Source organism: Chrysochloris asiatica, unplaced genomic scaffold (assembly GCF_000296735.1).
Source record: "Chrysochloris asiatica unplaced genomic scaffold, ChrAsi1.0 scaffold00139, whole genome shotgun sequence".
Taxonomy (NCBI): Eukaryota; Metazoa; Chordata; class Mammalia; order Afrosoricida; family Chrysochloridae; genus Chrysochloris; species Chrysochloris asiatica.
The window spans coordinates 7,994,084-8,006,432 of NW_006408657.1; the positions used below are offsets into that span (position 1 = coordinate 7,994,084).

General features: G+C 40.9%; 1 pseudogene; it reads right to left on the bottom strand.

Annotated features, from left to right (window-relative positions):
• Positions 1–5,763: 5,763 nt before the first annotated feature.
• The window catches only part of LOC102821068, a 53,288-nt pseudogene continuing 46,702 nt past the window's right edge, over positions 5,764–12,349 (bottom strand).

The window sequence follows — 12,349 nt, forward strand, 5'->3', positions numbered from 1 at the left end:
TGTGATAGTTTACATGGGAGAACATTAGTTTTACATTCATCCTATTGTATATCGTTTCATTGCCTCATTGCCATGGTTACAATCCCCTCCATGCATCATCATCAACCAACCTGCACCCCCCCCCATTCCCCCCTCTGGTTGTCAACACACAGCCCCTCTCCCTCTCTGAGTCTAAAGTCCCCAGCTGCTCCATCTCTCCACATCATCATCTCTGCCTCCACCTCAGGCATCACTGTTTCTCTGGGTAGGGTCCCACTCTGTGCTCTTCTCCCTTCATGGTCTCAGGGATCTCCTTTCCTAGACTGCAAAGTTAATCACTCCCTTCCTTGCTACAAAATGTCTACCTTTACATTTCCAAGCCTCACAATCAGTTCTGATAACAATTATTCACTATTGTATCACAAGAGACTTACCTGCATTTCCTTTCATCAGCCCCACCAAGACAGACTGGATACTACTCAGTGGAGAGTCTGCCTTCCTCTACGCCCTCTGGATCTAGGTTCCCTCTTGAAAGCTTGTAAGCCAGTCACTTCTTGCCTTTGTAGCCTCTCCATTTTGAGTAGCCAATGTCCAAGTTGCCCATCCCTGTCTATTCTGTGTATGCAGGGGTCTCTGGCCTTGTTTTGACTGATGATATGGAGCTTTTCCATCGTCTCTTTCCACAGATGTAGTCAATTTGATTTCTATGTATTCCATCTGGTGAGGTCCATGTGTATAATCGTCTCTTATGCTGTCTAAAGACGGTATTTGAAATGAACAAATCATTGATTTTGCAGAATTCTATCATGTGTTCTCCAGCATCATTTCTATCACCAAGGCCATATTTTCCAACTACTGATCCTTCTTCTTTGCTCCCAACCTTTGCATTCCAATTGCCAGTAATGATCAATACATCTTGATTGCATGTTTGATCAATTTCAGACTGAAGAAGCTGGTAGACTTCTGTTTCATCCTCTCTGGCTTTAGTGGTTGGTGTGTAAATTTGAATAACAGTGGTATTACCTGTGCTTCCCTGTAGGCGCATGGATATTATCCTATCACAGACAACGTTGTACACCTCATGACTGATCTGGATATGTTCTTTTTGACAATGAATGCAACATCATTCCTCTTCAATTTGTCATTTCCGGAATAGTAAACCATGTGGTCATCAAATTCAAAATGGCCAATACCAGTCCATTTCAGTTCACTAATGCCTAAGATATCGATGTTTATGTGTTCCATTTCATTTTTGACAACTTCCAATTTTCCCAGATTCATACTTTGTATAGTCCATGTTCTGATTGTCAATGGATGTTTACAGCTGTTTCTCTTCATTTTGAGTTGTGCTCCATCAGCAAATGAAGGTCTCATGGGCTTTTCTCCCACAGGCTTTACTCCATTCATGTCATCACAGTCATCACAGTCAACTATACTTTGAAGAGGCAGTCATATTTTGAGTGCCTTCGAACCTGAGGGGCTCATTTTCCAGCACTATATCTGACAGTGTTTCTCTGCTATTCATAAGGTTTTCAGTGACTAAATATTCAGAAGTAGTTCGTCACTCCTTATTCCCTGTGTGTCTTCCTCTGGAAGCTCATCTGAAACCTGTCCACCATGGGTGACCCTGCTGGTATTTAAAATACCGGAGGCATAGCTTTCAGAATCACAGCAACTCACAAGCTACCACAGTAGGACAAAATGACAGACAAGTAGTGGTGATATTTTAATAGCAGTTGATTTATCAATGGCCAGGTGCTTGTTTATAATTTTGTTATAGAAAAATAATTTTGTCAAAAAGGAATCTGTTACTTTTAAAATAGATTGTAATGGGCTGATGATTATTTGCATAAGAGACAAACTCTAGGTCAGGTTTCCTTCAGCCTCATACAAAGAGATAGGAAATTATGATAATGCTATACACAGAGTCTAATTGTGTATGAATATCATATTTCCTTGGCACCATCTAAATGCCAATTTAAAACAAGGAATCCAGGAAAATTCAAATAAAATTTATATAATTTCTTGTTTTCTGAAGTCTACTTTACTTAATTAATACATTTGTATTCTAATTATTATTGAAATCCCCATCATTAGCATTGATTATTCAGCTATATGTGTAATAGATGAGATTGTTTTCTTAAGTTTTTGTTTCATTTTCCCATAAAGAAATGGCTGCTTAGGAAAAGAACAGTGTGTAAATTGTATATGAAATATTATTTATTTTCCATAGCATAGGTTTTTAAATACTAAATAATTGAACACATTCAATATTTCCCATATTAAGTTTTGTTTGCAGTATGAACTAAAGATAATTGTGGGACTTAATTAAAGTAATTCTATGGGACATAATTTGGAAGACAGCTATCTGGCCAACTGATTGGAAGAAAACTGTATCTGTGCCCATTCCAAAGAGAGGTGACCCAATTGTATACGGAAATCATCGGACAATATCTTTGATATCCCATGTGAGTACAATTTTACTAAAGGTAATACAGAAATGGCTGCAAGCATACATTGACAGAGAATTTCCAGAGGTTCAAGCCAGATTCAGAAGAGGCCTTGGAATGAAGGGACATGCTGATGTCCCATGGATTTTGGCTGAAAGCAAACAATATCAGAAAGATGTTTACCTGTGCTTTATTGGCTATGCAAAGGCTTTCAAGTGTGTGGATCATGACAAGCTATGGACAATATTGCAAAGTATGAGTATAACGGAGCACTTAATTGTGCTCATGAGGAATCTGTACATGAATCAAGAGACAGTTGTTCGAACAGAACATGGGAACACTGAATGGTTTAAAATTAAGAAAGGTTTGCGACAGGGTTGTATTCTTTCACCATACTTATTCAACCTGGATGATGAGCAAATAATCTGAAAGCTGGGTTCTATGAAGAAAAATGTGGCATGAGGATTGGAGGAAAACTCATTAACAACCTGAGATATGCAGATGATACAACCTTGCTTGCTGAAAGTGAAGAAGACTTAACGTATTTACTGATGAAGATCAATGCTCATGGAAGCAGCAGTCAAGAAATCAAACAACGTATTGTATTAGGCAAATCTGCTGCACAAGACCTTTTTAAAGTGTTGAAGAGCAAAGATGTCAGCTTGAGGACCAAGGTGCGCCTGACCCAAGCCATGGTATTTTGATTAACCTCATATGCATGTGAAAGCTGGACAGTGATTTAAGGAAGACCGTAGAAGAATTGATGCTTTTGAGTTATGTTGTTGGAGGAGAATATTCAAAGTGTCATGTGCTGCCAAGAGAACCAACAGATCTGTGTTGGAAGAAGTGCAGCCAGAGTTCTCCTTGGACGTCAAGATGGTCAAACTTCGTTTCTCATACTTCGGACATGTCAGGAGGGGCCAGGCGCTGGAGAAGGATATCATGCTTGGTAAGGTGGAGGGTCAGAGAAAAAGAGTAAGACCCCCAGCAAGATGGATTGGCACAGTGGCAGCATCAATGGGCTCAAGCGTGGCAATAATTGTGAGTTTGGCCCAGGACCGAGCAGTGTTTCGTTCTGTTGTGCATAGGGTAGCTATGAGTCGGTACCGACTCAGTGGCACCTAACAACAGCAACATGGTATATAATTCTAAGAACACCAAAAGAATTTTAAATATAATTTGGGGAAAAGGTAATAAAGCTAAAAACTACTTGACCTCACAAGGGGAAATTATTTATTCTTACATTGATTCCCTAATTTTCAATTTCTGCCATTTTAGTTCTCACCTAAGAGATTTATATTAATTTGGAATATTTTATATGATCTATTTAAAAGTACAAAGAGCTCTGGTAGTGTGGTGGTTACAAATCGGGCTGCGAACCGCAAGGTCCGAAGTTTGAAACTACCAGCTGTTCCGCAGGAGAAAGATGAGGCTTTCTATTCCCCTAAAGATTTACAGCCTTGGAAAGCCTGTACAGGGTCACTATGAGTCGGAACTGACTCCGCGGCACATATCAACAACAACAAATTTTAATCTACATTGCCTGCCTAAAGATATCTATGGAATAATATCTTAGGCACACAGTCAAATAGCATGCAGTTCTAAAATCACAAGTCATTTCAAATTAGTTAGTCCTGACTTGACAGATGGATTTGATAGCCTTTCAATTTCTGGTATTTGTTTGCATATCTATTCAGTTGCAAGTTTTTTCTTGTGTGGCCTAAATCTAAAATTTTAAACCTTCAGTTTTTGTGGTCCCCACCTTAGACTTTTCAGTCAAAATGTGCATTTGCACAAGATTCACAAGTAATACACATGCATATTAAAGTCTGAGAGGCCCTGCTTTCAATAAATGCACCCACTTCATTTAGGTTGACCTCTCATCTACTGGATAAGAAGCAAGCAAATGATTTGTTTCTAATATATGTTACCTCATTTACTTCGCACTGAATCCTTACAGAGAGGATTTTAATATTTTCCTGATAACACAATGGTTTAGTTCTAAGCTGCTAACTGCTTTGCAGGAGAAAGACTAAGTGATTAGCTTCCACAAAGATTTCAGCCTAGAAAACCCCATTGTTGTTGTTGTTGTTGTTGTTATGTGCCGTGGAGTCGGTTCCAACTCATAGCGAACCTGTACAGGGTTTCCGAGGCTGTAAATCTTTACGGGAGCAGAATGCCTCATCTTTCTCCCGCGGAACAGCTGGTAGTTTCGAACTGCTGACCCTGAGGTTTGCAGCCCAATTCGTAACCACTACGCTACCAGAGCTCCATAGGGCAATTCTACTCTGTCCATGAAAGTTACCATGAGTTGGAATTGACTTTATGGCATAACAATATCCTTATTATATGATATAGATTGTTTTAACTTTTTCATTGTGAAATTTTACATTCAACAAATCATATATTTTGTTTCATTTTAAAAACTGCAATCCCCTCCATATATCATCAGTTATCTCACTTTCTACCTGTGATTCTTGTTCCCCTTCAGCCTTCTTTTCCAAATTCTGGATTTTGTTCTTTCCCTGGTGTACATACCTGACTTGTCCTCTCTATAAACCTATCTACTGTTTAACTAGAAATTTAGCCACGAAGGTGAAATCAGTTTCAGATATGAATGGGTCATAGCATTGGGCTCTTCCAGTCTCTTTCTGACCAGTCAATCTGATCCTTTTTACAATTTTGAAAAATTTTTTGTATGAATGAATGAATTTATTAACACATGGATGGATTGACATGTGAATAGCTTTGGTGGCTGGGTGAGGGGAGGAGGAAAGATATTACATAAGATGTTGCCAGGTCTGCCTGCACAGCAGGTGGCTTGAGGGAGAAGGCCACTTCACCTCCAGCACACTGGGTACTGATTTTAATGGCCCGGCAATGAGAAGCATGTACGGTGAGGGGCCTGCCCAAGAGGTAACACTGAGAGGGCAGCTCTGCCCATCTCTAATTATTGCTTGAGACATCTGGCAGTGCCAGCCACCTATCCCCAGAAGCATGGGCTTGTCCATCACAGTGTGGGCTTAGGGGGGCTGCTGCTACAGCCAGTGCGGAAGACAAGAGGATGTCTCAGGGGCTTTTGGGTCTTAGAGAATGGAGGCAGCCCTGGGTTTGGACCCTGCTCAACTTCTTTCCTTCCTGTCCCCCGGCAAGCTTAAGCGAGCCCCTGAATTGTAGGTGACATTAAGAAGTCTCCAGGGTAACCAAGCAGCAAGCTGGCTTGAGGGACTGCACAACATCCGTTAGGCAGGGAACCTCGGATTGTTTGGTGTCTACTGACATGGAAGCCCTTGGGAAGATGGTATCTTAGTGGCCAGTTGGGCAGGTGAGTAGCTCAGGCCTGAAAGGAGGCCTTGACCACACAGCCCTTCAGTGGTTGTGGTGGCTGGGAGCTGTTCACTATGTGGATCCTCTCATCGTCCTCAGAGGTGAAAAGCAGGATCCAGAACTTCTCCATTAGGGGCCTCTGAATCAGGACTCCATTCCACTCAGCTCCAGTTCCAATTCTTTCTAGCCAAGACTTAACTGCTTCCAGACAGTAGGGATGGACCCAGGATCCAGAGATCTCCCCTTCTGATCTGTGTCTAGGTCCTAATGACTGCCTCTCAGAGATGCAGATGGGCCCCCCGGGAGATGCTTTCACTCAGTGGAGGTGTCCTCCGGGAGCCAGGGTTGGTCCAATAATGCCAGCTGATAGGCAGGAGGCACTTGGGGTTGAAACAGCTGAACTGGGCCTTCGTGCCCTTAAACCGGACCATGTAGAGTGCATTTGTCAGGTGGTTCATACCGGGGTGCTCATCCTCTGTCTCCAAGAAGACACCAATTACAGCCAGGCCATCAGGTACAGAGGCAGCCTCCCCAAAGGTGTTGTACTTCTTGGAGTTCCAACGAACGAGGTACAGCTCACTGGGGAACGGCTTGCCATCCACCTTGTGCTCAGAGCCCACGCCGTGCTTCTCACCCCAGTGGAAGTGGAACTGCTTGAACCGGTAGGGTCTGTCCAGGGGGCCCCCAGTCACCACGGTGTGGTCATCGCGGTCACTGAAGTCCACCTGGACAGAGTGGCCATTGTTGGTGATGCTGAGGGACGTGCAGGCCTCATAGGAAAGCTCCAGGGGCTGCAGGCTGGGTGAGTATACAGCCTCACTAGACATGATGTTGATGGCCGTAGCCCCAGCCGTGGTGGCCGGTCATACCACTGCCATCCCCACAGCAGTGCATCTGTGTCAGATCTCGGTTCTGCTTGCTCGGACTGCGGCTCCGGCCTACCATTTTGAATTTTGTTTCGTATCTTATCCCACTTTATCCAGGACCTTCTAAGGAGCTCTGGTAGCTCAAGGTCAGTAATTCGAAACTACCAGTCATTCCGTGGGAGAAAGATGAGGCTTTCTGCTCCCATAAAGATTTACAGCCTCAGAAACCCTATACAGGATTGCTATGAGTCAGAACTGACTCCACAGCACACTACCACCACCACCACCACCATCCAGGACCTTCTAATGTGAACCTTTATCAGAACAGTGGGTAGTGATAGCTTAATTGTAAAGGTAGTTACAGTGTTTTGCCCTGCGTTGTTTCTGCCTCAGTGATTGAGAGCACCTGCCTTGCCTGAGTGCGGGTCTTCACAGATCTCCTAGCAAATGGATGCTCAGACAATCCATTGCCACATGGAATCTCCTAGTAGAGCCCTCTCCATTACCTCTTCCTTCCATTAGACCTACTAATTCTACAAATTTTCACAAATAAGACATATTTTTAAGATATTACCTCAAGAGCTTTATGGTGTTGTTGTTATTGTTAAGCACCGACCAGTTGGTTTTGACCCTGTATAGGGTTTCCAAGGTGAACTTAAACCGCCGACCTTACAGTTCAAATTGACTTTACAGTCCAGCACATTACCCTGCAGTGCCACTTTTGCATGACAAAATGGAATTTATAATCATTGTAACAAAGTTCTGATGCTTCCTAGGTTTCTGATGCCCTCTGGGGCCCCACAGTCCAGATTTTGGGAACCAATTTCATTGTTGATGGACATTTGTCCATACTTTTACCATTCGAAGTCTGTTACTGAGTAGAATTCAATATGTTTTGGATGGGTTGTCTTGACCTCTTATTGGAAAGGAACCAAACAATGCAATACAAATAAACTGTTTCCCTGTCATTGGATTTATATGTAACAGGGATATCCTGAAATAGATTATCTTTGCAGTATTAGTTAAAATGAGTCAGTCTTATGCTACACTTGGTATATCATAGTTCCTGCTTAATTTTCTTTTCCCTTCCTTTCTGGATTATTTCTCTAATGCCAGGAATCCCCAGATAACACCACCTTCTGCATCAATAGTCCCCCCTAGAAGTGATGACGGACCAAGCCCCTGTGGTCTTTTCATCATAACCTGGTTGATCACTAATAACTGTTTCTTTTCTTAGGCATTTACATGAAACCATGAAGTTACTAATTTATGATCAACAAAACATCCTTCTTTAGTATTATTCTAACCAATAAAAATGGACATTTCATTGTGGAATTTCAGTGCTTTGACCAGATGACTGAAGAAATCATTTTTAACAAGGGGTCTGTCAGAGGAAGGCCCATCCATACACACAGCTGAAAGCCCTTGTTATTAACCCGTAGAGCTAACCCTAGTCTTAGCTTGCGTTACTATCTCTCTATATAGCAACTCCTGCATGATAATAAATTTATATATTAATTCATAACTATGTCCATTTTTGTTATACTCAATAACAACATTTGTCCAAAGTATAAAAGAAAATAATCTCTAAAAATTACCTAGTCTATGTTTTAGCTAGAGCATGGATGTCTTCCTAATATACATTAAAAAAATTCAAAAGAATGGTTTAAATGAAAATGAGTTTGCTGTGTTTTTATGAGTCCATGTCATCACAGTAGGAGTTTTAGATTTTTGTTAACAGCAGGTTTTGGATGCTGATTCACATAATATATTTAATGGCTAGTGCCTGTGTTCTAAAGTCCTTGGAATTAACCATTCCAAAGGATGTAAGGATGCAAACAGCAGAACAGCCAATAGTTCACAAGACTTACAAACAATTTTTCATCCCAGATTAGGCATTATCAGGCTCATTGCATTACCAGAAACAACTACCATATATAGCAGTTCTACTTTTTGCGGTCTAAGGCAGCATTATTGATTTACTGTGCGAAAAAGTAATCTGTATTTTTTTCTGAATAAAGTCTAACTTTACCTGAGTCTATTTTTGGAATCATATTTATTTATGTGTGTGAAACACATAGAATTTTTTCAGAAACATAAACATGTTTAAATAATGATAATTTTTTTCTTTTTTTGTCACAGTTCATTCCTGGAAACATTTTAAAACGTGTTAACAGGACATTAGAGTATTGTTTTTTAGGAACAGTGTCTTCAAAAGAAACTATGTATTTATTGATTTTCATCAATGATGTTTTTTCAATGAAAATCCTAAAAGAGATTTCGCAAATGTTTTATAGAAACTGCAGACTCTGCAAGGCTTCCAAGGAATCAGGCACAGTTAGATCAAATCTAAAATCTAATTTAGGGCACTAAAATAGGTAACGAATGCCCAGTTGCTAGGATTATTAATATTCAGCCATACCCATGACTTGATGGGCTACAGATAGATTATACTGGGCATTATTGCAATGTCCAGAAAAAATGTGTCTGTAATTCCTATCCTGCACTCACGAAAGGATACTAACAGACAAACGAGTGAGAATTACATTATGTTAAAAAATCTTTTAAGGCAGCTTTGACAGACAAAAATCAATCAATCAAAACTCTGGAACTGTATTACTAAGAAAATAATGCATGATGCCTTCACTTTTGAGAGACATTCTTGTGTGTTACAACATTACGGATAGGCTCTACCATTAAAAATATACATTACAGCAACAGAACTGAAATTCTCTTGCCCTGTGTTGTTGTTTTTAGGTACTATGACATCAGTTCTGATTCATAGCAACCCTATGTACAACAGAATGAAACACTTCCTGGCCCTGCGCCAGCATCAAAACTGTTGCAGCCAATGTGCCAATCCATCTTATAGGAAGACCTGCTACTTTTCACTGACCCTCTACTTTATCAAGCATGATATCCTTTTCCAAAGATTGCCCCCCTCTCATAACATGTTCAAAGTATGTGAGCTGAAACGTCACCATTCTCACTTCTAAGGAGCTTTCCAAGATAGTTTTGTTGTCCTTTTGGCAGTCCATGGTAACTTCATTATTCTTCACCAACATCATAATTCAAATGTTTACTTCTCCCATAGTCTTTCTTACAGATTGACCTAAATAATATCAATGTAGTAGTCACTGTTGTTGTTAGATGCCGTTGAGTAGATTTCCGATGAGTGCAGAAGGGTTTCCCTAGGTTTTCCCAAACTGACCTTTGGGAAACAGACTACCAAGCTTGTCTTCCAAGGCACCTCTGGGTAAGTGTGAACCACCAACCTTTCTGCTATTAGTCAAGCACTTAACCATTTGAAGGACTCAAAAACTAGCCAAAACCCCAAACCCATTCATAACAACTGTATAGAACAGAGAAGAACTGTTCCTCAGGGTTTCCAAGACTGTAAATATTTAAGGGAGCAGACACCCTGATCTTTCTCCTGTGGAGTGGCTGGTGGGTTTGTACTGTTTACTTTGTGACTAACAGTCTAACCCACCGTGTAGATCAACAAACTATTTAAGTGTTAAGTAAAATTACATGCCAATAATTTTGCTGTTGTTGTTGTAAAGGGCTGTAGAGTCAGTTCCAACTCATAGTGACCCTGTATAGGGTTTCTGAGGCTGTCAATCTTTGTGGGAGCAGAAAGCCTCATCTTTCTCCCACAGAGTGGCTGGTGAGCTGCAACAGCTTACCTTTTGGTTTGCAGTCAAGAGCTTATTGTATGGAGAAACTGCAATCCCATAATTTTGCTACCAGTTATTAAATTGAGAAATACATTGGATACGTGTGAATATTATCAGCTGCTTTAAAATGCTTGCTACAGGGAGTTTGCTTTCTATATTACCTTTTTCTGAAGCAAGTAGAATCATTAAAAATTATTTCATTGCTTATAATTCTTTAATAATAGATAGGCAGCAGTAAACACTTTTCTTTTTTTATGATGATGTTGGTAGTAGTGGGTTTCACAGTGAAAAATATTTTCAATGGGTTGATTCAGCATCTTTTTTTCTCCTCCTATTTCTCAGTTTATTCAACCCTATAAATAGATTTGGAAAGTACCAATACAAAGTAATGTTAGCAGTAAGCCATTCTTTTATATATATACAAAAGACATATAATACATGTGTGTGTGTGTGTGTGTGTGTGTTTTATTGTGAATTGAGTGTAGTTTACATGGGAGAACATTGGTTTTACACTCGTTTCATTGCAATTATTACAATCTCCTCCGTGCATCATCATTCAACAGTATTTACTGCTATTCCCTCTGGTTTGGGTTTTTTTTTGGGGGGGTGGGTATGTACACAAACACACTCAGGAATATATAATAATTTAAACAACCAAAGGGCATGTTCTATAATCCTGCCTCCTGGTCGCCAGCACACAGTCTTTCTCTTGCCATGAGTCTAGAGTCCTCAGCTTCTCTCTCTCTCCATGTCATCATCTCTGTCTCCATCTCCGGTGTCGCTGCTTCTCTGGATAGGGTCCCACATTCCACTCGTGCTTTTCTCCCTTGATGGTCCTAGGGTCCTCTGTTCCTGGAATGTAAGATTAACTACTCCCCCCTTTTTGTTACAAAACTTCTAGTTTTACAGTGTGACAGTCACAATTAGTCATGATAACAACTATTCATTATTGAATCATAAGAGTCTTATCCCCATCTCCTTTCACTAGACCAATCTATACAAGATGAAAACTATTCAGTGGGGATTCTACCTTCCCCCGCACACTCTGGAACTAAACTCCTTCTTGAAAACTTATAAACCAGTCACTTTAAGGCCTCTCCACCACCAGCCCCCCTCAATTTTAGATAGCCAATGTCTAAGTTGCCCATCACTACCAACCCTGTATACAGAGGGTATAGGATTGATACATGATGTGAAGACTCCTTCCTCTCACTTGGTATTTTGAGCTACTACAACCATAAGTATAGGTCAAGCTCATCAGACTATAGCAATTTATACTTGTTTCGTTGGTCAAAAAAAATTTTTTTTTTTAAATCTTCCTCTAGTTGGAGTCCTGTTGTAGCACTATGGGTTAATGTGCTGGACTGGAAAGTTGTTTGAACTGTAATGTCAGCAATTCAAGCTCACCAGCTACTCCTCAGAAACCCACACAAGGTCACTATGGGTTGGAACCGACTCGACGGCACTTAACAACAAAAGTACAGATCTGATCATCAAGCCATCAAGGCTAGGTCGAATGAATACTATCTACAAGTTTGGGCATTCTTGTGCATCTCAGCTCAGTTCATATCAGCTGGATGTTTTACTCTCAGCTCTATCCCTCCCTGGCTATGTCCTTGACCGTGGGTTCAGGAGTTCCCAGGTCTCACCATACTTTGGACCCACCAGCCCTTCCTCATCTCTCTCTCACCTCCAGGTCAATGGGAATCTATGGAACGTGGTCGAACTCCCTGGTGAATAACTTGTTTGCTCTTATATTAGCCAATCAGACTTCCGCAAGAAACCCATTAGTAGTGAACCATTCTTTAAACCCTTCATAGCCAGTGTCAGCTTTTGTCCAGCAGTTTGGTGTAGAAAGGTTTGGACAACTAACCATAGGAAACCTTCTCATAGTCACATCCTGTTGTTGTTGTTGTCAGGTGCCATTGAGTCGGAACCTACTCATAGCGACTCCATGTACAGCAGAACGAAACAATGTCCGATCCTAGGCCAACCTCACTACCGCTGCCACACTTGACGCCATCAATGATGCCACCTGGCCAGTCCATCT